General features: G+C 42.8%; 1 protein-coding gene across 3 annotated transcripts in view; it reads right to left on the bottom strand.

The window, feature by feature from the left end:
• Window positions 1-23,022, bottom strand: part of GPR19 (G protein-coupled receptor 19) — a 35,750-nt gene extending 12,728 nt beyond the window's left edge. Inside the window, exons 1-3 of one of the 3 annotated variants that reach the window (XM_019961533.2) lie at window positions 22,264-23,022; window positions 21,164-21,703; window positions 10,538-10,694 (exon numbers count right to left, since the gene is read on the bottom strand). The gene's annotated coding sequence lies outside the window, so the exon portion shown is untranslated. Of the gene's footprint in view, window positions 1-10,537; window positions 10,695-11,494; window positions 11,720-21,163; window positions 21,704-22,263 lie in introns of those variants that run through there. The other 2 variants (XM_070790061.1, XM_070790062.1) reach the window with 2 other exon arrangements.
• Between the last annotated feature and the right edge of the window lie 2,149 nt (window positions 23,023-25,171).

The raw sequence follows: 25,171 nt of genomic DNA, 5'->3' as shown, positions 1-25,171 counted from the left end.
ATATTGGAGTTTCAGCTTCAAAATCAGTCCTTCCAATGAACACCCAGGACTGATCTCCTTTAGGATGGACTGGTTGGATCTCCTTGCAGTCCAAGGGACTCTAGTTTTCTGTTATTTGCCTCTAAATGCAGGATCTTATTTCAGATAGTCATCAGAGAAGGATTCTCTGAAATGATACTAGAGCTAAATCCCATTTACAGGAAGCCAGCCATGTGGAAATCAGAACACATTCTAGGCAGAAGGAAGAATGAGTCCAAAGGTCCTGGGGCAGAACAAGCTTGTTGTGAGGCTGGAGTATATGAATGTGGAAGAAAATGGTGGTGGTGGTGGTGGTTTAGTCTCTAAGTCATGTCCAACTCTTGCAATCCCATGGACTGTAGCCTGTCAGGCTCCTCTGTCCGTGGGATTCTCCAGACAAGAATACTGTAGTGGGTTGCCATTTCCTTCTCCAGGGGATCTTCCCCACCCAGGAATCGAACCCAGGTCTCCTACATTGCAGGCAGATGATTTACCAACTGAGCTATGTGCTTCACATAGCTCAAGAAAGAAAATGGGCAGGGATTAGGTCACATATAGCACTGTAGGGCACAGGTGTTATTCTTATTGCAGTGAAATCCACTGCAGGCTTTAAGCAATGGACGAATATGAGTATTACTGGATTTGTGTTTTAAAAATCCAACTTTAGTTGCTGTGTGGGTAGTTCAGAGTAGAAGAGGAGAGAACAGTTAAGAGGCTCTTACAATTACCTAGGTACATGATGACCAGGGCAGTAGCAGTGTAAGTGGAAAAAAGTAGATGGATAATGAAAACATATTGGAGAAAGAGCCACCAAGATTTGCTGATGTGTGACGGGGTAGGGGATGGAGATGATTCTTAAGTTTAGGATCTGAGACGCAGAAAGAAAAAGTTTGGGGAACTGGAAATCAGCAATTCTATTTTGGCTGAATTAAATTCCTATTGGATATTCAAGCAGAGCTATCCAGGTGGCACCTGGACATATAAGTTTAGAGAAATGTCTCTTCAGATTCTTTGCCCATTTTTATTAATTCATTCATCGTTCCATAAACATATTGTAAGATCATACAATGCGCCAGAATGTACTAAGAACTGGATATACAATGGCAAACAAAACTGCGTCCCTACCCTCATGAAGGTCATAGCCTAGTTGTGGAGGGGTAGAGAGAAGAGTAAGAAATAAGCACAAATAAAGACAGTAAGTTGTGGGCTTCCCTGGTGGTCTAGTGGTTAAGAATCCATCTGCCAATGCAGGAGACATAAGAGACTCAGGTTCGATCCCTGGGTCGGGGAGATCCCCTGGAGGAGGGCACAGCAACACACTCCAGTATCCTTGCCTGAAGAATCCCATGGACAGAGGAGCCTGGCAGATTATAGTCCATAGGATTGCCAAGAGTCGGACATGACTGCAGCGACTTACCACGCGTGCACGGGAAGATCTCACATGCCTCGAGGTAGCTAAGCTCGTGCACCATAACTACTGAGCCCACGCACTAAATCTATTGAAGCCCGCACTCCCTAAAGCCCGTGTTCCCCAACAAGAGAAACCACTGCAACGAGAAGCCCGCGCACCCCAACCAGAGAGTAGCCCCTACTCTCCAAGACTAGAGAAAGACAGCAACGAAAACCTAGCACAACCCCCCAAAAAGACAGTAAGTTGTTAAAAGTTGTATGAAAGAAAAGAGCTATTGTAAGAGCTTGGCAGGAGGCCCCTTTCTTGGGCTTCGAGACTGGGGAAGTCATGGAGGCAGGAGAAGCAGGGACAGAGGCCAGGGTCCTCTGCAGTAGACTCGCCAGGACTCCTGCTGCAGACAGTACACAGGCCAAGGAAATCCAGTCACCACTGGATCCCCAGCTTCCTTTCAGATCCGGAACAATGTTTCAGGCTCCTTGGGGCCTAGCCTTAGGACTGCTCTTGTGACAGGCTGTTGTTCTTAAGGTGACTCAGAATTCTTTGCCCCATCACATGGGGGCAGGGAAGACAGAAAGGAGTAAGCGGGGCCTGGAGGGGCAGAGTACTTCTGGGTACCTCCTTTCACTCTGGTACCACAGAGGGGCTCCCCGTTCTCCCTCCCTACTCCCCAGTATGTGCCCATCAGGTACTCTACAAGCAAAGAGAGGTAAGGAATCAGGGAGGAGAGAGGTCTGACACCCCTCTGAAGGTCACTGCTCCCAGTGGCTGCCCACTGGGAAGTGCAACCGGAAGACCTCACTGCCTGGTATAGAGAGAGGTTAAGTCATTGAGATACTGATGTGCACGCACTGTGCTCCTTGCTTGGACTTTTTTCCTGTCCTCTGCTGAGAATGAACCCAGGGCTAAGCACTCTCTTGTCTTAGAGGAGAGTTTCTCACCAGGCCTGAGACAAGCCTGTTTCCTTGGCTTTTGTTTTCTGGATGCTGGGTTCTCTGGTTGGCGGGGGAGGGGGTGGAATTTCTGCAGTTCTGTACAGGGGAGGAGGGAGAAACTAGGACCTCTGAAACAGGAGTGTGGCTGTGCCCCCTGGAGTCCTGCAAAGGGGAGTCCTGGATGGGCACAAGGGATCTTTTGAGGATGATGAAAAGGTGAAATTGGATTATGTGATGGTTGTACAACTCTGTAAATGTTAACAAAAATCACTGAATTGTACCCTTAAAACAAATGAATTTTATGGCATGTAAATAAAGCAATTAAAAAGAAAAGGCAGGCCTGGGACCCTTGCCTCACTTCCTCACTGTGCTCCAGGTAAGGGACAGATGGTGATGGAGGTTTGCAGGTAGGGAGGTGGGTTCAAGGAATGGAGTTCCCCAGCTGGAAAAGAGGCCACTGCTCCAGGTCAGGGGTAGGGCAGGGGGCTATACTGATCCAGCAGCTTCACCAGCCTTCAAGCACACACACCAGTTCAGGCCATAAATACATCTCTGCTATAATCAGAGGGGATCCAAGCCTAGAGGGGCCACCCTATCTTTTTGTAGTGTGTAAGAGCCCCGAGTCCTAGAAAGAGGATGAGAATCCTACTAATGTTTGGCACCAACTTTCCCATTGTCCTGGTAGGATGGAGCCTTGCCATTATTTAAAGGAACTAACATGTACAGTCCACAGGGTCACACAGAGTTGGAAACGACTGATGAGACTTAGCACACACTCAGACGACGTGTATAGCAGGCAGAATGCCACCCCCCCCCCCACCCAGACGTCCATACTTCCACCTCTGTGAATGTTACACTAAATAGCAAAGGGACTCTACATATACAATCAAGGTTATGCAATTTAAAATGGGAAGATGATCTTGAATTAGCCAGGGGGGCCCAAACTAATGAGCCCTTTCAGAGATAGAACTTTCTCGGCTGATAGCAGAGAGCTACAATAGAAGCCAGAGACAGATTCTAAGAGTGAGAAGGAACTGATATGCTGCTCTGGCTCTGAGGTGGAGGGACCCACATGCAAGAACCAGGGGGAAGCCTTGGGGAGCTACGGGTGGCCCCCAACTGACAGCCATCAAGGAAACGTGCCCTTAGTCCTACAAGGATAAGGCACGGGATTCTACCAACCACAGATAGGAGCTTGGAAGGGGAATCAGCCCTGGAGCCTCTACAAAGAGTGCTGTCTTGTCAACACCTTGAAACTCTGTGAGACTCTAAGCGGAGAAACCGGCCAAGCCCACCCAGACTTCTGATCTGCAGAACTGTTACATAATCAATGGCTGCAATTGTGTTGGCCAAGTTTGTGTTCGTTTGTGACAGCAGCAACAGAAACATTCAATACCAATTTGTTATAAAACCGAGTGTGAACAATGAAACTCATACCAGCCATTCTATCACCTTCCACTACCCTACCAGTATCTAGGATATCAGAAACCCTCCAAATCTTAAAGAACGTAGTACTTTCTACTTCACCTTTAATGTTAGACTGTAGGCCGAGAAACCCAAGCTATAATTCTGATTATAAGCACTGAACAGCAAATTAAGAGACCCAGGTCTTATTTTTATATCAGTGTACGGACCTCAAGTAAATTAATCTCCCTGAATCTCTGTTTCCATGTCTGCAACAAAAATGAGTTGGTCCAGATAATTTCTAAGGTCATGTTCGCTGTATGAACTAAAACTGACAGGCAGACATCATAACGAGCAACACGCATTCATTTAACTTATAAGCCACCACTCTCAGCTGGTGGAGAGCGCCTCCTGAAAGTGCACTCTGATGGGAGGAAAGGGAATCTGTTAAGGGATGCTGGGGTCCAGTCCAAGGTCACTAGTCTCGGTCTCCAAAGGAGAGATGAATTGTACTGAGGGGTCAGCCTAGCCCTCCTCAGTAGTTACCCTGCTGCTGCTGCTGCTAAGTCGCTTCAGTCGTGTCCAACTCTGTGCGACCCCATAGATGGCAGCCCACCGGGCTCCCCCGTCCCTGGGATCCTCCAGGCAAGAACACTGGAGTGGGTTGCCATTTCCTTCTCCAATGCACGAAAGTGAAAAGTGAAAGTGAAGTCGCTCAGTCGTGTCCGACTCTTAGCAACCCCATGGACTGCAGCCTATCAGGCTCCTCCGTCCATGGGATTTTCCAGGCAAGAGTACTGGAGTGGGGTGCCATTGCCTTCTCCAGTAGTTACCCTGGATGTGCCAACAATCTCCTAGAGAAGATTCCTCACCAGAAGTGGTCTGGTCTAAGAAAACCTGCCACCTGTGTTTGCTTCCCATCCTGGGTAACACCAGACTTCTTGGGGAGGAGAAATATTTGCTAGAAACCCTGACTGTCCTCTACCAATTTTTCCACCTCTCTTCCTAGAATGGGATCTTTCAAGTTTTGAAGAAAATAATTTGGCCAAGGAATTTGCACTTTAGTAAACTCAGCTTATTACAACAAACATTTTTTGAACAGCTGCTGTGTGCTCGTTGAATTCAAGTTTGGGAGAGAAATGTTCAATTTCATTTCCAATCTCTGATTTCAGTACCAACATCTTTAGTCATGAGACTGAAATAGGAGAGATGTGGGGAGGCAAAGACCAGATTCATGACACTCAAAGCAAAGAGCTGAACAGTGGATGCGATCTACAGCCTTTTGAAAAGCAGGTGAAGGATTCATTAAGAACTGAGTATAAGCACTGAATAGTGAGTTACCAAAAACTTCTCTTTCAGAAGCATTTACATGCTGTCTCACATCAAGTTCACATCAACACTCTGGGTAAATTTTGCACCACTGTCCTCAATCATGGTTTTCCAAGAAAGCTACCCTCAAGCTCATGGAGAAGCTAGATTTGAATGTGCAGCACATGTATTTTTCATGGACAAATTATGCAACTACGTTTGTGGTCAGATGTGATTAAAAATATGGTTGAACACGTATTTGCATGTGTTTCACATGGTTAATAACATATCTTAGTGCCATATATTTTTAGACATTTTATCAGTTAAAATGCTACTGCTATCACTTCTCAGTGCTTATTTTAACCCTCTCTGCATATAAACAATGACTGACCGAAATCACCAATACCAGCAATTTTCAACTTCCTCTTCGGAGGCAGGTGTGACATTGAGTCCATACATGTGATGCACTCCTACAGACACATCCAGAATTACGTGCAGCACTTGGCACTCAGACCACAGTCTTCAAGCCAAGAAGTCATGTAGTCAGGTAGAAAAAAAAAAAAATTATGTGGACATCCTTAAATTTATTATAATAAGTTTTTTTAAAAAATGAATAACCAGCAAACTTTGGTATTTTATTGAGCTAGAAATTATTTGCAACAGACACCCTTTGTTTGGGACGTATTTTGACACTGGTTGATAAGCATTGCCCTGCTATACCATAAGTGTATGCTTGAAATCCCAATTCCTGAAGGCTAAAGGTGCACAGAACCATGGAAAAAGTAATGAGAGAAACACATTCTCCACACTGGGAAATGGTGGGATAAAATAAACCTGTGACGAAAGTCCACTAATGAGCATTTTTCTGGAAGTAACTAATTTCCTACCTATGCTCTTTAAAGCCACTGACATCCCAGGCGGGTTTCATAGCCTGTATCCAAATTCAAAGGTGTATTTCTTTCTTGACATGTAGAAGAAAATACTCGAAACACATTTAAAATATGAAGAGGCTATGTTATCTCAACCACCATACATGGTTCAAAGCACAGGCTCTTAGACTAGTGGTCCAGAGGTCATTTTGCCTCCCAGGGGACATTTGGCAATACTGGGATGCTCTTGATTTTCACAACTCAGGGAGGAAAGTGTTGATATCTCGTAGGTAGAGGCCAGGGATGCTGCTAAACATACTACAGTAAAGAGGACAAATGCTGCATTCCCAACACAGAACTGTCTGATCCAAGATGCCAATGGTGCTGAGGCTGAGAAACCTTGTTCTCAAGCCAACCTGCCTGGGTTTCAAATCACCTGTGACTTGTGTAAGTTACTTAACATCTACGTGCTTATTGTCTTGACCAGTGAAATTAGAACAGTAACAGTCTCTGCACTTTATTGATTTATTGTGAGAAAAAAATGACACAAAAAGGAGCTAAGAACAATGTCCAGAACAAAGCCAGAGCTTAACAAATGTTTACTTTTGTTATCACTATATGCACTGAAAAAGACTGAGAAGAAAAACACCAAAAATTAAAAATAAGTTGTTTCTAGGTGGCCAGACCACAACTGATTTTTATTTTCATTATTCTTTTATATGTCTTTATATTTTCCAAATTTTCTAGAATTGTATTTATTATTACTCTAGAGGAAAGAATTTTCCTCTGGGACATAGTGGAACCAGAAAGACCTGGATTCAGATGCTGGCTTTATTTGCTGTGTGTGGCTTTGGGCAAATTAGTTATCCTGAGCTTCAGCTTCCTGATCAGAAATTGGGTCTAGTAACGCATATCAGAGAGCTTCCATCAAGATTAAACATGACAGTCATTCAGTGCCTTGGAAATATACTGAATGACAGGCTCTGAGAGATGAGCGCTTTCCAAGTTGGGCCCAGGAAAAATGATGCTACAAACAGGGAAATATATTCATGATGGTGACTGCCCTTTTGGTTTTTAAACTGTCCTCTCATCTCAACCCACTGTTTGTCTGGACTCAGAGGAGAAATTGCACCCATACACTGATCCTTGTCTCTATTCCTTCTACCTCCCCACATACACATCCTAGGAAAGGATCTGATAATCTGGTGGGCAGGGCAGACTAACAGCCGGAAGTTACTGTGAGGGAAAGGCAGGACCCAGGTGTCACTTTCACAAGCTTCACGCACCCTCACTATTCCTCTTCGTATTTCTTCTTTCATCTCCAGCCTCCAAGCTGAAAGTGTTCTTAGCAAGGTCTCTCCTCCAGGGGAGCCTCTCCACTTTCTCTCCTGTTCAGCTGGTTGAGAGGACTGTCCCCTTTTAGATTTGAGAGGGATGAGTGGAAACCCAGAGAGGCTTCTAGATCCAAGGCTCTTGTGTGCACAGCCCTGCTCATCTGAGGAGGCCAGCAAGCGTGCAGTGGGCAAGCAGCACCGGCCCAGCTGCACAGTGTTTCCAGCAGGGCTGTTTCTCTTCCACAACTCATTCACTCCAGGCCACACTGAAGGCTGGGAGGATGAGTAGACAGGATTAAAGGACACACACCTTATCCACAAACCCCACTCTTCATGTTCTTAACGATCCTTAATCAGATGGAAAAAGAATTGTAGTTTAATCCTAAGTCATGTCTGACTCTTTTGCGACCCAATGGACGGTAGCCTGCCAGGCTCCTCTGTCCATGGGATTTCCCAGGCAAGAATACTGGCTTGGGTTGCAGTTCCTTCTTCAGGGGTCTCCCCAACCCAGGGATTGAACTTGTGGCTTCTGCATTGGAAGGCAGATTCTTTGCCACTGAGCCACTAGCAAAGCCGGGAAAAAGAATAGAACGGGTTATATTTGTTTATGCTATCAGGAGGGGTAACTATTTTAAGCCTAGTTATTAACCTGATAACTTAAACTCAAATCCCAAGCAACCTTTAAAGATACTCCGAGACAATCTCTTGTACTCAGCTCCTAGTCACCACAGTATGGAAACGGCAATCTGGCTCAATCCATTCTGACTCTGAAGATCCCATGGTTCTCTAGGGAGGAGTCCTGTAGTCCAGTGGGATGGGATCTTGGTGCAATGTCCTAGGGAATGGGAGGGATGGTTGGTTAGGACAGGACGGCCTGGGGCAGGAACTGATCTTCTCAAGGCATTCTCTCTTGGCCCAAGGTGAACTATCTCAATGATGCCAGGCCAAAAAAACATCAGAGGAAAATGAGACTGTTCAGGGTGCCTCCACCTAGATGCAAATACAAGTATCAGGAGAACTACATTCTAAATATAAATAAAATGTCAGGGGGCTTGGTAATCACCAGGAAAAAAATTTATGGATCTTTCTTGAACTCTAGTCTGCTCCAAGGTTGGTCTGACTAGCATATGTAAATTTCAGACATAACTTTAACTGTTGCCAAGTTCTCTCCTACTACACTTTAAACTCCTTAATACCCTTCCCCATAAAAGCATGCAAAACAAAATAGATATGGGACCCCAGAATGCTGTCAGAGTCTTCAGTCTTCCCATTCTTCATTCACAAGTGCATATTGAGATGATACTATAAACAAGCTAGGTGCTAAGTGCTAGAAATCCAGAGATGGAAGAAGTGGGTCCCTTCTGTCCAGAAGCTGACTTCAGATGACTATGATAGTCTTAAGTGTACTTGTTCCAGGGAAATGTAGATTTCAGCAAGGATCAAAGGCTTAATCTAAGAACTAAAGTTCAATAAAATTCAAGGTGTCAGGGAGACACCCTCCTCTCAAAGCGTTTTTCAGTGAAAGCCTGAAGGGAAACACCTTATACCGTAAGGAATTTCAGAAATTTTGAATTCCTTCCCCCCTTTTCTTTCTCTCTGTATCTTTGACCCACCCAGTAACTTCTGTAAGTTTTCCCACAGCATATAAGAATGAGATGTCATCTTTTCTTGTCAGGGGCCAGAAGGGAAATGACACAGACCAAGAGGAAGTAAACCAGAAATTTAAAAAATCCCTCTTTTTCCCATAAAACCTAAGATAATTTGTAAAAGAGAGGTCTATTCCCTATTTTAAAGTATGATAATGTTATTTTAAAGCAATAACTCTAGTCAGTTTGATAAAACATAGTTTATGTTTATAATTTTATAAGTTTTTAATTTATTTATTTTATTTTGAAAACCAGGTAAGTACTGTTAAAGATAATATGGTTAGGCTGGGCTTGTTACTAGGTCCTGAGGATGGAAGAACGTTTCTGGGTTTGATTAAAAAAAAAAAAAAAATCAACCATGATGTAATTTTAGATTTCTTTTTTCCTTTTAGATATCATTTGGTCACCATAGCAACACAGTGTTTTACTACCACATATCTATACAGCACAAGGGAAGAGAAGAACAGGCAATTACTTACTGAGTTATTTGGGGGTACAGAATGTGACTAGTGGGATAATTCAAAATTAAATACAGACTACACTGGGGATCTGTTTTAGCCAGGCAAGCCAATTAAATGTTCTAGTAGTGTCAGCTGAACACAATTTGTAGCCAAATCAACTGTTGACATCATTTAAAATAATGGAAGCAGGGAAGCAACATAGTTCAGTGATTAACAGCATGGACTCTGATGTCAAGTTTTTTCAGTCTAAACCCCATTTCTCCTATTTGATAGCTGTGTGACCTTGGGAAAGTTCCTGAACTTCTCTGTGCCTTAGTTTCTTCATCTCCAAAATGTGGGTACTAATAATAACTCCCACAGAAGGTTATTATACAGATTAAATAACTGAGTGTGCTTAGAATGATGCCTTACACATAGCAAGAACTTTATAAGTATTTGTTAAATAAAGACAAAATAAAATGTAAATTTGCTAGTTCCTCTCTTTGTGCTGGGTAGAAATAACCAAAAGGATCAAGATTTGAGTGCATGGCAGATTCTTTTAGCCTATAACTCTGGAAGATTCCTTTGAGAACTTCCTGGGAGCCTTCTTGGTAGCTATTCTGAAAGATACGAGATTTGGTGGACAGCCTACCATCCCTAACAGAAAGCTGAGAACAATCACAAGCACTCCTGGTATCAGGGACATGAGAAGGAAGATGATCACACAGCACAAAGAAACAGCATGCTAGCCCACTCAAGCTCCCTCAGCCACAGCCAATTACCTTTGTGAACATGGACACAGAATAAGCAGCTGAAAAGCATGAAGCAGGATTTGATTGTAGTGACATATGAAATCTGGCTAGTGTCAGTAATATTATTTTTTCCCTCTTTCCAGGATTCAAAGAAAAAAAAATCTGTTTCAGCAGGGAGTGCTTTGTTTTATTCATTATCACTGTATACAATGTCCATCTCATTTTTCTTCAATAGGCAGTTACTGTGGTGAATTATGCATTTTACAGAACTACCTAGGCATCTTTTCTGGACCTGTGACAAATCAAAAGCCCCTAACCAGCATGTAAGCCAAGACAAAATCTCTGAATGGCCTGGGAAACAGAAGGTATCATATCCTCTGAGCCAAATTTCAGCCACGAAACCGCGGGGTCTCTAGCACATACCTTCATCTGGACTTGATTTCAGAGACGGTCTCCTTGGGTCGTCTTGGTCAGGATCAGCCCTTGCAGAGGAGTTTGGAGGATGCCATAAACCACCACAGAAGCTTGGAAACACAGTCATATCTGTCCTCTGCCTTCCCCTTGGCTCACAGCCTGCTTCCTGGTAGGAAGACAAGATGACGCCGTGCAGGGTTGACTGTTAAACCATCTTCCCGCCCCCAGCCCCACTCTCCTGGTGCCCCTCCCTTCTCCTTTCCTGGGCTCTGGAATGTGTCACATGGGAAATGGATCATGTGGCTCACGAGGAGAATGTGGCCAGCTTCTCTCTCCCTTCCCCCTCACTTTTCCTTTCAGGAGCTCAGAGGCAGAAATCTCCGACCTGATTGGCTCTAACCAAAAATCTCCATATGAAAAGGGGAAGATTCAACCATCCAAACCTCTAGCCTTCTCCACTTTCTTTTTTATTTCTCATCTGAACATTTTATCCTGGACATGCAGAATTGCTTGGAAGGGAAGGAAAGGATGCTTTCTCCCCAGGCCCTACCTTTCTTCCTTGTTGTCTGTACTTTAAATTGGCAAGGTGTTCCCTAAGTTCCCTCCGGAGCCACCTTGGCATATCTGACAAAAATCAAGTGTTCAGCACCACGGACAGCATTATACCCCCTCAGCGCTCATTTGTCTATTTCACTCTCGAGTAAATAAAACCATTTAAAAAATATTTCCCTGAGGTTCTGTGTCTAAATATACACCTGGCCATATGTAAGTAGGACTCCAACTTCCTCTAATGTCAACTTACTGTTATTTATAAACACAAATATAATTTTTACATATCATCAAATGTCTACCTTCCCACCCCCATCCCACCATCCATCCACACCCTTTAAACATGCTCCATGTTTTGGGGGTGGAGAGGAAATTCTCATTACACAGTTTACCATATGCCCATATATCTATGCTCACAGGCACAACCACAGAAATATGTAGGTTTCTTGAGTGTGCATGTTCAGATGTCTTTAGCCCCATCCCTAGGCCTCAGGCAGGGCTGAGTTAAGAGGCAGAGAGCAAGTCTGGTAGGAGCTGTTTTGTGCAGGGTCTTTCCTGCTTTGCTGACGTCCCGGTTGCCATGGTGCTAGGTAACCGCTGAAGGGGATGACTGCGTTCAGAACCAGTCACCATGGGACCCTGCTGACTAAAGAAAGGAAGAGGGAACAGAACTGAATTGCAGAGGAGGACTTTCAATGAGCATTTTCAGAGCCAAATTTACCTAATGGGCCCCTTCTTTACTGAATTGTTGCTGACCCTAAATCTTGAAAGGATTCTAGGAATTAGTATGGACACTGTGATGGTGACTCCCTCCATCCTTCACTGCTTCTTTCCTTAAAAATCTATTTAGGTGCAACACAATGAAAATGCCAGCTTCACAGAACGACTGTGGTGTGCCATCAGAAAGCAGGGTTGGGGTGAGGGGGTGGGGGGGTGGAAGAACACAGGAAACATACTTCTTGGATTGTGGCTTCTGGCTTTTGTGAGGCCATTTATCTAGTCTTAAGTGGGAGATACACTAGACCTACACCTGAACTAGGAACAATTGTGAATGCTTTATGAGTTCACAGGAGAAAAGATAAATATTGTTTAATGTGACTTGCTGGATTATTTTAAATAAAGAACAATTTGAATAATAAAGTCAATCCCTTGTATAACATTTGGACTATCCCAAGTTAGGAACTGAATCTATACATTTGTCTCTTTAGGCATACACATAACCTGTTTATTTCTAACTCAGAATTCTAAGCATAGCAATTCTGAATACTGTATTTCTATGGGGGGGTTCAGGTAGAAATACTGACTTTCAATGTGCAGTAATGCAAATTCTGTTAAGAAAAGAGGTAGCATAGAGAAGCTCCAGTATAATTCCATGAAACTGAAGCTCTTTCCTGGCCTAATGTCCACAGCTTAAGACATGTTTACTTCTTTTATTCTAGGATAAGAATCAAGTTAATTCTAGTTTTTCCATGTAAGGCTCAGAGAAATTCAACTCTGTTAATTCTAACACTGGCCCCTTTCAGACAATTAGTTTATCAGGAAAGTTGGACACGTATTTGAAGAAATTCTTAAGAGAGTTAGTCAGATGGTGACTTAATATCATCTCTCTTTTCTTAGTGAATAATAAGAAGAATAATAACAGCAACAACAGAACCAGCTAATTATTTATCATGAGCCATGATCTCATTTAACCCTTCTATCCAACCAGAGAAAAACTTAACTGTATTTTTCTCATTTATTTAATAGACTCCTTGGAGGTTTAGCCTGACTTGGTAAAAGAAATTATTGTATTTTTAATAAAACATTCATCACACTGGTAAAAAAAAAAAATATTGGGAGTGGGGTGTGATGTATTATGTTTCTCAGCAAATTATGGTGGCTCAGATGGTAAAGATTCCACCTGCAGTGCAGGAGACCTGGGTTGGATCCCTCGGTCAAGAAGATCCCCTGGAGGAGGGCATGGCAACCCACTCCAGTATTCTTGCCTGGAGAATCCCCATGGACAGAGGAGCCTGGCGGGCTACAATCCATGGGGTCGAAAACAGTTGGACACGACTGAGCACATCCAACCATAAGACAGGTACTGTTATTAACATTCCTGCTTTACAGACAAGGAAACTTAGGGAGAAGTAATATGCCCACAATCACACCACTAGTTAGCATAGGAGCTAGGACTTGGGACTATTTAGTCTGACCCCAGAGCAGGTACACTATACTATTCTATATCATAAATAATGGATTCATTTAAAATAACTTACTAATTTAATATGACTGATGTGATTCAGTACTATAGGCCTTTGACAAAAGAAATCAGAAAGACTGCTTTAAATCATTTGAGAGCAAAAAAAGACCAAATTATTCATTCTTTTTAGAATGACCGCACATGTACATCATAGCTTAATGATAAAATAATAAAAATTATTTCATAAGGAATCATAATCTGAAATATTAATACTATAAAATGCTATGTAATATACTAATTCTATTAAAAATATATTTATAATCACCAAACTTATTCCCAGCCTTTTTGAAAAAACAGTTGTCTTCCATCCAAACCCATAAAATCCCACAAATCCATAATATTTGTGTAACTGGGGTCATATTTTGAAAATAACTTACGTGATTTTTTTTTTCTCCTCTGCCTGCCTGGGGAAGCAGTTGGCCTTGGGGATAGAGAATGTGGCACTCTTCAGAGTTACCAAAGTGATGGGAAAAAAAGGAATAAATATTCAGCTTCCAAAATTTAAAACAGGAGTGTACAGCAAGACAATAGGCTTGAAATCCAAGCTACTGTTTTGAAAGCCATTCTCAAAATTCCTTTATTTGTCATCAACCAAATATAGAAGACTTTGCTCAGATTGTCTGGTACCATAGAATAGGCCTTCAGACTGGGGCAGGCAAACATTTTCCAAAGGGTCCCAGAGTCTGTAGCCAGTTCTATGGGTAATAATTTTTAGATCCTTAACTTCCACAAACTGATCTTCCTGTGAACTGCTGCAGTCGAAATACCATGCTGGTTCTTGATTCCCATCTAGAAGTTTTTCTTCCCTTTTACCACAGACTGGTGAACCTCTCACCCACCTTACCTCAAATCCTACCATGGTGAATTGCTTGGATTTTAAAAAGCCCCTGGGAGCCAAGCAAGGAAACAACTGGAAACACTGAGGATGCTATTGAGATATTAGTTAACTTGAGTTAACACATCCTTTTAAAAAACAAGAGCTCTCCAACTACTTTAAACAAAGCTGAAAGCAAACCACTATCCAATTGTCCACTGAGAGATTCATTAAAACAAGTTCTCTTAAAGGAAAGCTCTATTTACAAAAGAATGCCAGCTAATAAATGCAGAATATAATATTTTGAACACCATTTTTGCAGGCCCCAGTGTAATAAATGATTCAGGCAAGGACCACAACAGATATTCAAACTATGAGATGAAAAGTTGTTGGGAACAGGTTGTTTGTAGATTATTTATAAACTTTCAATGGTGAGACTGGGAGAGGGGGTCATCGTCTTAACCAAGTGACCAAATTTAGCATCACTAGCAATGGTGGGTCACAGTCCATAGGTGCGCAGAGTCGGACGTGACTGAGCACACTTAAAACGGGACACCCTGAAATTAGTGCCTAATGTAAAGCAATGTAACCTACCCAACATTACTAATGTTCTTTCTAAAAACATTTATCTGAATATAATCAAACCTCTATACAGTGTGCCTCTCAGGGAGGGGAGAGGGGTGGGGAAAGTAGTAGTTGGAAAAACAAATCAAAGACATTATAAGAAAAAAATCAACCAAATTGAGAATATAGAATATTCTGCAAAAGAACTAGTCTGGACTTATCAGAAGGTCATTGTTTTAAAATAAGAAGGGTGAGCTTTGACAGATTAAAGAGACTAAAGAAAACCAATTGCAAAGCACATAATTTGATGAGATGCTGACTGAGGAGGGAGAGTTAAAATACAAAGTTAAAATATATAAATAGTTTATATATATATATATAAATATATAAAGTAGCTCTAAAATATTTTGGGGACAGTTGGGGAAATTTGTCTTGTGATTTGTATTAGATGGTGTCATGAAATCACTATTTCTATTAGGTGTGAGAAAGGAATTGTAGTTAACCGGTGGATTTTCTTATTCTTAGGAGACGTTGAAGAAGTAAGGATGAAAGGTCAAGATGAATTCAAGTTACCCACATGTGGTTAAACAAGAAAAAACACGTACATAAAAAATCAGAAAGGGAAAGTAACAACGGGCGAATCTAGCTGAGGAGTCTGTGGGTGTTTACTGTACTGTACTTTCAACTCTGTCGTCTGAATGAAAATGGAAAGTAATAAATTCTGCTCTGTGGTGGACAAGGACACGCCACACAGAGAGTAAGAGTCTTTCCCTCTAGATCTCAGGTTCAGAGACAAAGAGATAAAGGAGAATAAAGCAGCCAGTCACTGGACCTGACTCCTTCTAGACCAAAGAAGGATATGAGAGTATTCATTTTCTCTTGGTGACTCTTTCAAATTACTGCAAACAATGGCTTCAAAAAACACAAATCTATTGTCTTATGGTATTGTAGGTCAGAAATCCAACATGGGTCTTAGGGCTCAGATTATGGTGACAGCAAGGCTGTGTTCTCTTCTGGAGACTACAGAGAGAGAATCTGTTTCCATCCTTTGGCTCGTAATTCCCTTACTCCATCTTCAAAACCAACCATCTTGTATCTCTTTAACTATTACTCCAGTCACAGAGTAATCGTAACTTTAGCCATTCCAGAGTCACTCCCTGTGACTCCGACCTCAGATTGGAAAGTCACTAGGTTGGATCCACGAGATAATCCAGGATAATCTCCTCTCTCAAGGCCTTAACTTAGTCATATCTACAAAGTCCCTTTTACCCTGGAAGGTAACATATTCACAGGGTCTGAGTACTAGGGTGAATATCTATAGGTGTCCTAACTCTGCATACCACAATAAGTTACCTCCAGGTTGAGAGGAGCACTCAGGGCAAAAGATCTCTGCTTTTGCTCCCCTCTGGAGACAGCTGCCAAGGCCCCTCACACCTCATCCTGAACTTCGCACGGCCATTTGGGCCAATGGCAAATTTTCTACAGTGTACACAGGCATACAGAGCAGCTGACCATCCCAAGCGTTTCCTGTTCCTTTGAAGCATGGATGCTGAACTAACAGCCATAGGGCCTGCTGTGGTCAGGTGAAGTGACTCGATAGCAAGAGCCAAGGAGAAGCAGTCTCTAAAGGGGAGAGGCTGTTCCTCCCTGGGAGATTTGCCTGAAGCCAAAAATGGGCCATGAATTCGTGAGATCCAGGCTTCAGCATCACAGGCCAGCAGGTTCCCCAGTGATCAGGCCAGCAAGGGGCATCATGCGAGAACCCTGCCAGTGCACACACTAGGTCCAGAATGAAGCCAGGGAATACCCCTTACTCATGAGTCCACAAGGATGTATCTGTTACCCTCCCCACCCTTCATACAAATGGATGTTATCGTCAGAGATGTCAGGACCTCCTTGGAAAACATTATGAAATAGGACACATTTTTATCCAAAAAAGACTTACGCTACTTAAAGGAACCACTTAAATAATGAAATTGATTGAACTATATTTGAGACTGAACTGGACACTTAGTTGGTTTTTCTGTAATCAAACAGTTGGGGTGGCTTTAAAATGTGTCCACAAATTCTTTGATATGCCTCCCTTCAAATGATGACACCTAATAATATTTCTCTTGAACATGGGCCATCCTTAAAACCCGTTTCCAGTTAAAATGATGTGGGAGAAGTGATTCTCTGTAGTTCCTGTGGCTAGATCATCGCAAGGACAGTTTCTGCCTGGCTCTCTCCCTATTGGATTACTCATTCTTGGGGAAGCCAGCCACCGTGTCATTAGGACACTAATGCTGTAAAGAGGTCCACGCATGGAAAACTGAGGCCTCTCACCAACCAGCACCAACTAGCAACAGGGCAGTGAGCCACCCCGATATCAGATCCTCCAGCCCTAGTCAAGTGACTGCAGTCCACAGGACATCTTCTGTTGTTGTTCTGCTGGGTCTTCACTGCTGCGCATGGGCTTTCCCTAGTTGCAGCAAGGGAGGGCTCATTTCCAGTTGTAATGCAAAGGCTTCTCTTCGCGGTGGCTTCTCTTATGCAGAGCACAGGCTCTAGGGTGTGTGGGCTTCAGTAGTAGTTGAGGCATACAGGCTTAGTTACTCTACGTTGCAGTGGAGAAGGCAATGGCAACCCACTCCAGTACTCTTGCCTGGAGAATCCCATGGACAGAGGAAGCTGGCTGGTCATAGTCCATGGGGTCACAGAGAGTTGGACACGACTGAAGTGACTGAGCATGCACGTATTCTACGCTGTGAAATCTTCCTGGACCAGGGATTGAACTCACGTCCCCTGCATTGGCAGGTGGATTCTTATCCACTGTACCACTAGGGAAGTCACAGACAACATCCTGACTGCAACTTTGTGAGATCCCAGGTCAGAACTACCTGGTTAAACTGTTCCCAAATTCCTCACCCACAAAAATGATAAGATAATGCTTATTATTAAGTTCCTAAGTTTGGGGGAATTTTGTTATGCAATAACAGATAACCTACCCACATGAAAACTCTAGAAAACAACGAAGAGAACTACTTTTTCTTGACATATTTGAGCAGTAGTGAGTTAAGTAAGTGTCCCTGCTGCATATGTGTGTGTTCCTGTTGTGGTAAACTGTGGTTTTATTAATCCCAAGGGCAGGAGGAAAGGGAGAACACAACTAGCCACGTTAGAGAGCTATCTAAGGGGAAAAAAGAAAGCCACTGGGGTGGAGGTGGATTTATTATAAAGATTCTGAAGAAGAACTGCAGGGAACTCAAGAACAGGAAGTGGCAGTGAGACCAAAAATGGGACTGAAGTAAGGGACAGAAAGCTGTCAGAGCTGAGATAGCCACCGACTCCATCTCTTTCTCTCTTGAGGCTGCTGCTGCTAAGTCACTTCAGTCATGTCTGACTCTGTGTGACCCCAGAGACGGCAGCCCACCAGGCTCCCCCATCCCTGGGATTCTCCAGGCAAGAATACTGGAGTGGGTTGCCATTTCCTTCTCCAGTGCATGAAAGTGAAAAGTGAAAGGAAGTCGCTCAGTCATGTCCGACTCTTCACGACCCCATGGACTGCAGCCTACCACGCTCCTCCGCCCATGGGATTTTCCAGGCAAGAGTACTGGAGTGGGGTGCCATCGCCTTCTCCATCTCTTGAGGCTACAAGACCTATTCTCTCCCATTTTCTCTCTCTTAATTGGCAGCCTTCACCTGCTTCTCTTTTGCAATCAGCTTGTTCCGATTACTGATGCACAAATAGTGGGCTCAGCTCTCTGCAAGTTACATGACCTTACAAATTCAATGCTTCTATCTAAATGAACCAGTCTCAAAACAGAACTACAATATGATGCAGCAAGGCTACTTCTGGGTATACTGTTGTTGTCTAGTAGCTCAGTCGTGTCCGACTCTTTGTAGCTCCATGAACTAGAACCCCTCAGGCTCCTTTGTCTATGGAATTTTCCAGGAAAGAATACTGAAGTGGGCTGCCATGGCCTCCCCCAGGGGATCTTCCTAACCCAGGGATCAAACCGATATCTCCTGTGTTGGCAGGCAGATTCTTTACTACTAGATACCTTTCCAAGTCCACTTTTGGGTATATACCTAAAGGAAATAAAATCACTGTCTAGAAGAGATGTCTGCATTCCCATGTTCATAGAAGCATCATTCACAATAGCCAAGATATGTGGAAACAATGTGTCTGTTGACAGATGAATGAGTAAAGGAAATGTGATATACAAATACCACCCCCTCACACCCACACACACTGGAGTATTATTCAACCTTAAAAAAGAAAATCCTGCCATTTGTGACAACATGGATGAACCTTACATTAAGTGAAATAAGCCAGACACAGGAAGACAGATACTGCATGATCTCATTCACATGTGGAAACTAAAAAAGTTAAATTCATAGTAACAGTGAGTAGAATAGTGGTTACAGGGCTGCGGGATTTCGCTACAGGGAGAGAGATACTGGTCAAGGGTACAAAGTTTCAATGATAAGATAAACAAGTTTTTGAGACCTTATATACATACAGCATGTTGACTACTGTTAATAACAGTGTATACTTGAAGTTTACTGAGAGATTTCAAGTGTTACATGCAAAAATGGTAACTATGTGAGATGGGGTATTATTTAGCTTGACTGTGGTCATCACAATGCACATCACAATGTACATATATCACATCACATTGTATACCTTAAAGATACACAACTTTTATTTGTCAGTCATACTTCCATAAAGCTGGGGAGAAAACATATGACCCAGTCTCTCAATATTCTGATCCAAATTCTTAGGAGGCAGTCAGTTTGACTCAGCTCAAGGAGACCAAGGAGATCAAACTAGTCAATCCTAAAGGAAATCAACCTTGAACATCCATTGGAAGGACTGATGCTGAAGCTCCAATACTTTGGCCACCTGATGCAAAGAGCCGACTCACTGGAAAAAGACCCTGATGCTGGGAAACACTGAGGGAAGAAGAAGGTGGCGATGGAGGATGAGATGGTTGGATGGCATCACTGACTCAATGGACATGAGTATGAGCAAACTCCAGGAAATAGTGAAGGACAGGGAAGCCTGGCGTGCTATAGCTCATGGGGTTGCAAAGAGTCAGTCAGACACGACTGAGCGACTAAACAACAACAAAGTCAGATATAAAGTAGATCAAATCAGCTGGAGGCACTGGGATGCAGCAGAGTTCTTGTGCTTCTCCCTCAACACGCTCTAACAGATTTGGCAAATATTATAAAGAGGAAGGACAACGAAAGGGAGGAAGCAGCTGACAGAGGAAATGATGGACATCTTAGTGTGTATTTTTTTTTAATTCCATGAACTCTCCACTGCCGAGCCTGCCAATAACCACAATATCCTGGCATCGATAACAGCAGTAGTAAGGTGGTTTCAACTTCTGAATTACTTATATCCCTAGAAACCTACAAGAAAGTACCCTTTCTCTTAGAAATTCAAATTCGTGACCCACACATGCCATCCCGCCCTGTCCAAGTGATTCTCTACTCACTGAAAGGCTACAAAAACAGCCTCGATTCTCATTATTCTCATTTGAAAGTACCGACAACACCACTTGTGTAGTCAGAGCAGTGGTTCTCAACCTTGGCAGCAAAATGAGGAGCTTTAACAAAATACTGATATCTGGGTTCCAATTCCAGAGATTCTGATTGAATTGTCGAAGGTGAAGCCTGGGCACTAGGAATTTCTAAAGCTCCCCAGATGATTCTAATGTGCAGGCAAGGTAAAGAATCTAGCCTAAGGTTCTCTGAATACAGATGCTACACTGAGCATGCACATTTTGGTGAGGAGATGGCAGGCATAAATGGTGAGAAGCTCAAGGCAGACACTCTTATTTATTAAATATACACTATAAGTTATGCTAGTAACTCATGCAGTTGTCAACAATATCTTGTTTCATCTTTACAGTCATCCTATGAAGAAGACACTACTATTCTAATTTGACACAGAGGAAACCCGAGGCTCAGAGAGGCCACACAGAGAGACTGTCATACCTTAACATCAAACTCCAGGTCTGATTCTCAATTCTATACCCTTTCTGTGACACCGTACTGAGAGATCACACCTCCTACAGTTGAATGATCCCACTCCCTAAAACCAAAATACGAAGGCATCAATGCAGAAACCCTATTCTATTGCATGCGTGGATTTTTTTTTTTTTTTCTGGAACATTTTCATGAATGACACACATGTGGCCCAGTTACTAGGTTACCCTAGTGTTAATTGCTCAGTCATGTCTCTCTGTCTGCCAGGCTCCTTTGTCCATGGAATTCTCCAGGCAACAATACTGGAGGGGGTTGCCATTTCTTAGGCTATACTGTAGGCTGCCAAAATGAAGTGAATTTGCTCTAGGGAGAACTTCTTAATAGGGGACTACCAGGACTGGACCTTTCTTAATGAAGCATTTCCATTCTATTGATTGATACCTGGATCCTGAGTTTTCCTTACAGATGAAGCTATATTGCTTACCTACAAGCAATTCCTTTGCTGGTCGACTAAAATCACGTATTGCATCGTTCCTCTGCCTTGTACTCCAGACAGTCCATAAAAAATCAAAATATATTCAAAATCAAAAGTTGACTAGAGATTGCTGCCAATATCAAAATGGACTCTCATACCAAATGACTCTGGGAGGCTAAAAGCAGAAAGTATGTATTTTTGTAACAAGCTGGTGTCTTGATAGCTCAGTTCCACCACTCCACTCCATGAAGTCCACACTGCATCCTGCCTGAGGTGTGGCTGAAGGGACCCACAGGACGAGGACACTTCAGGTGTGGGTAGTACCTTCACTTCACTTCACTCACTTCATACTTTATCACTGGAGAAGGAAATGGCAACCCACTCCAGTGTTCTTGCCTGGAGAATCCCATGGACGGAGAAGCCTGGTAGGCTGCAGTCCATGGGGTCGCACAAAGTCGGACACGACTGAAGCGACTTAGCAGCAGCAGCAGCAGCACCTTCAGACACTGCAGGAAGAAACTGAATGCTCGTGCAGGTGTCCCACGTATCCTGAGAGAGAAAGAGGTCAGGTTAGTCAGTTCTCCTAAGATGCTTCCAGAATTCCTGACTCCTCCACTTCCTCATCCCAACCTCAGCCCTTGCTCAGGACTCTGGCTTTTAGAATCCTCCTTGTCCCGCTCACTTAGGGACTCCCCAGTTTCTACCGTACTCAAGAGGAACTAAATATGGGAGCATTTCTGTCTTTCTGTTTACAAACACGAACATCTTCACACTGTCTGATGGGAAACGTTCTCTACTGCAGGAGTTCCCAACCTTCGGGATCTAATGCCGGATGATCTCAGGTGAAGCTGATGCCATCATGATAGAAATAAAGTTCACAATAAAGGTAATGACCTTGACTCATCCTGAAACTATCCCCTGTCCCCCACCCACCGTGGAATAACTGTCTTCCACAAAACTAGTGCCTGGTGCAAAAAAAAAAAAAGTAGTGTTGGGGAACACTACTACCAAGAGCCCTGTTTTCCTAATTTCCCCTCTCCACTGGTCTGTGTAGTTACTGCCTTTCTTCACCGCTTCTATTTCCCATCTTCTCCTTCCCTCAGTATTACCTTACTTCACAATCCCTCTTGGTCTCCAGGGGAAAAAAAATTTTTGTTTTCACGGTCCTTAAAAATGTATTCCTTCTGTCGCTCCCAGGGTTATCTTTCCAAATACATAAAGCCCATCACTCTGGTTTTAAAGCCCGAACGGCCCTCCCATGTCCACTCCTTTACTACTCGATTCGCTGAATTCTCAGAGAATTCACGGCAGACACACAGTAAGGAAAAGAGGGACGACCGTACAAGCATGTGGAGTAGTTGCTGCAAAATCTCGAAGAATCTAGTGTTGTGTGCTTGAATCCATCGCGTCAACGTGAATTATCCTCCGACCTTTCTCAACCTCTCAAGCCTAACTAGCTTGACTGTTATTTACCAAAAAGTTTCAAAACGTTTTCGCGCTTAAAAGAAAAAAAAAGTCAGGCGCACGCGCAACCGCACACAGTCGTGGGGGGGCGGGGGTTGCTGTTCGCGCAGGCAAATCTCGCGATGTTTGAGCCAGACCGGAGAGTAGCGTTTTTTTAATGGTGTTGTGAGGCTTTTCCCCTCTCCCCTCCACCAGGTGCAGTGATTTAATGTTGTAATCAAGTTAAAAATATGAAGACTCCACGGCGAGAACAAACGAGGCTAGAAATAGGCAACACGCCAGCGGCTGTTTTCCCTTCTAGGAAGGGCTTCTTGCGACGCCTCGAAGGCCCCACAAGTTCCTCAGAAACAAAAGTCAGAAGTATATAAAAACAGAAGCAGCCAACCACTGTATCACCTTAGAGCGGTGTGGAGATTCTTGTTTTTCCACTTTTTACTGTACGAAAAATCCCATTGGCTGCTAGCAAACCAGGTTACACGCCTGTCGCCACTGCGCCTGCGCTAGGCTTTGTTTACTACCTCGGACGGCCGCTGGGTCCCGCCTCAAGAGCTGGCGTGTAAGGGCATGTTCTTGGGTGTAGTTGTAAGCCGGGGACACGGATGGGAGGTTGATACTAGGACAGGTTAAGTGTAAGCCTGAAACCAGGGAAAATACGAGCGGTAATGAAAGCTTTTAAACGCTCAGAAACCGTTGTCTTGTCAGATCTGTCGAACTGAAAGTAATGAAGGTGATAGCGCCACTCTTAAATAACTAAGAAGTGGTAAGCAGCAATTCTAAGCCCCAAAGCGGAGGTGGAATTTAGGAACTTGTTAAAAATATAGACTCTGAAATGGAAAAGATGCAAATAACCCTAACGCTTAAGCCCATCTTACTTAAATTTCGAGCAATACCTCCATGGTTAAGAATGTCTCTTGCAGCAGAGTCAAGAAGGCAGCCATGCAAATTTTGAAACTAAAAACTGGTGGCTCTAGAAGCAATAGCCAGAAAAAGCACCAACCAACAAGCAAATTTTTTAAAATGGCTTTAAGTTCCCTTCAAAATCAGTTTCAAATGGATTAGAAGGCTATGATACAAGATGAGAAGATCTGGTGAAACTTTGATTATATTATAGATATGACTAGATCCGTTTGAAAACAAGGCAAGTTAAATTTTTTTTTAAGTTTTTGATGGAAGAATTTCTAATGATGCATTTTAATGTGCTCTAAACTCCTTCAGTTGCTGATAGATTCAGCTAAACCTAGATCTGCATCTTTGAGTTGTATAATAGTATCTGTATCTTTGATGTTTACAATTTGGACGTTTTATTGGACTATTTGTTAGGTTTCAAAAAATGAATTTGAAGACTTTAATTTGTAATAGAAGAAACTTTCTACAAAAGGAAGATGAGATTTTTAGGTCACATGAAATTAAGTAAGGGAAAAGTATGTACATGTGTGCAAACGGGGCCAAATTTTCAATGCTCTGGGCACTTCCACCATGGTTCTCAGAGAGCCTTAACGTTAAAAAATTAACCTCTAGATTTTTCTCTTTCTGTTTGATATGATAGTAAAATGCAGTAAATGTAGCAATTTGGATACTTACTTTTAAGGCAACAATTGGTGCCAAAGTCAGAAGGAACTTAAAGTCCTGCTCCATTATCTAGGGTTGCACTCATTTGGTTGAGGTAAGGTGATAGCCAGTTTTCTAAGCAGGATTGAATTGACGTTTTTTTTCGTGAAGGAAAAGAAATGTAGATAAGCTGAATTGATTCTTTGTTCACTTATTAAGGTGATTAAGACTGACTCATAAACACTGCTTACTTTGTCAAGGCAGTCAACAACTGTAAAAGAAACTGAATGCTTTTATTGCACATGATGAGATGGTGCTAATGGAAATAGAGAATGGAAATTGGATGAAGAGTTGATACAGAGCTACCAATCCTTTGAGACTACTGGTGTATTTACATGTGATGAAAATGTTAGTGTAAGACCAGTAACTGGTCAAATAAAACTTTTATCTTTGTTCACTGAAAAAAAATCTTTTAATGAGTAAAAGAAACTCACCAGGAATTGGTTACCCATTCAGTCTGTCATGCAACTCAGGAAGTAGACTTCCAGAATTTCCACGATCAGTAGCTAAAAACGTTATCCATGGAAAAAAAAATAGCTATCCATATTATTTATTTAGCAGCATTCTGAGCATGCTCTCCTGTAATTACCTTGACATTGTAAGGCAGTGAAAAAACTGCTGCCTTTTGTAGTCACATGTTTATGTAAACGTGGGTTCTTGAATTATTGTGACCCCAACATAAGGAACTGCTGAACAAGGAATCTTCTATGCATTCCCAATTACCCCAAATTTGTTGAATCAATACAATATAATCTTACTTATTGCTTCCCTTGTGGCTCAGCTGGTAAGGAATCTGCCTGCAATGCAGGAGACCTGGGTTCGATTCCTGGGTTGGGAAGATCCCCTGGAGAAGGGAACAGCTACCCACTCCAGTATTCTGGCCTGGAGAATTCCATGAACTATAAAGTCCACGGGGCCGAAAAGAGTCGGACATGACTGAGCGAC

The sequence above is a fragment of the Bos indicus genome, chromosome 5 (assembly GCF_029378745.1).
Source record: "Bos indicus isolate NIAB-ARS_2022 breed Sahiwal x Tharparkar chromosome 5, NIAB-ARS_B.indTharparkar_mat_pri_1.0, whole genome shotgun sequence".
Taxonomy (NCBI): Eukaryota; Metazoa; Chordata; class Mammalia; order Artiodactyla; family Bovidae; genus Bos; species Bos indicus.
This window is presented reverse-complemented; position numbering and strand designations above follow the sequence as displayed.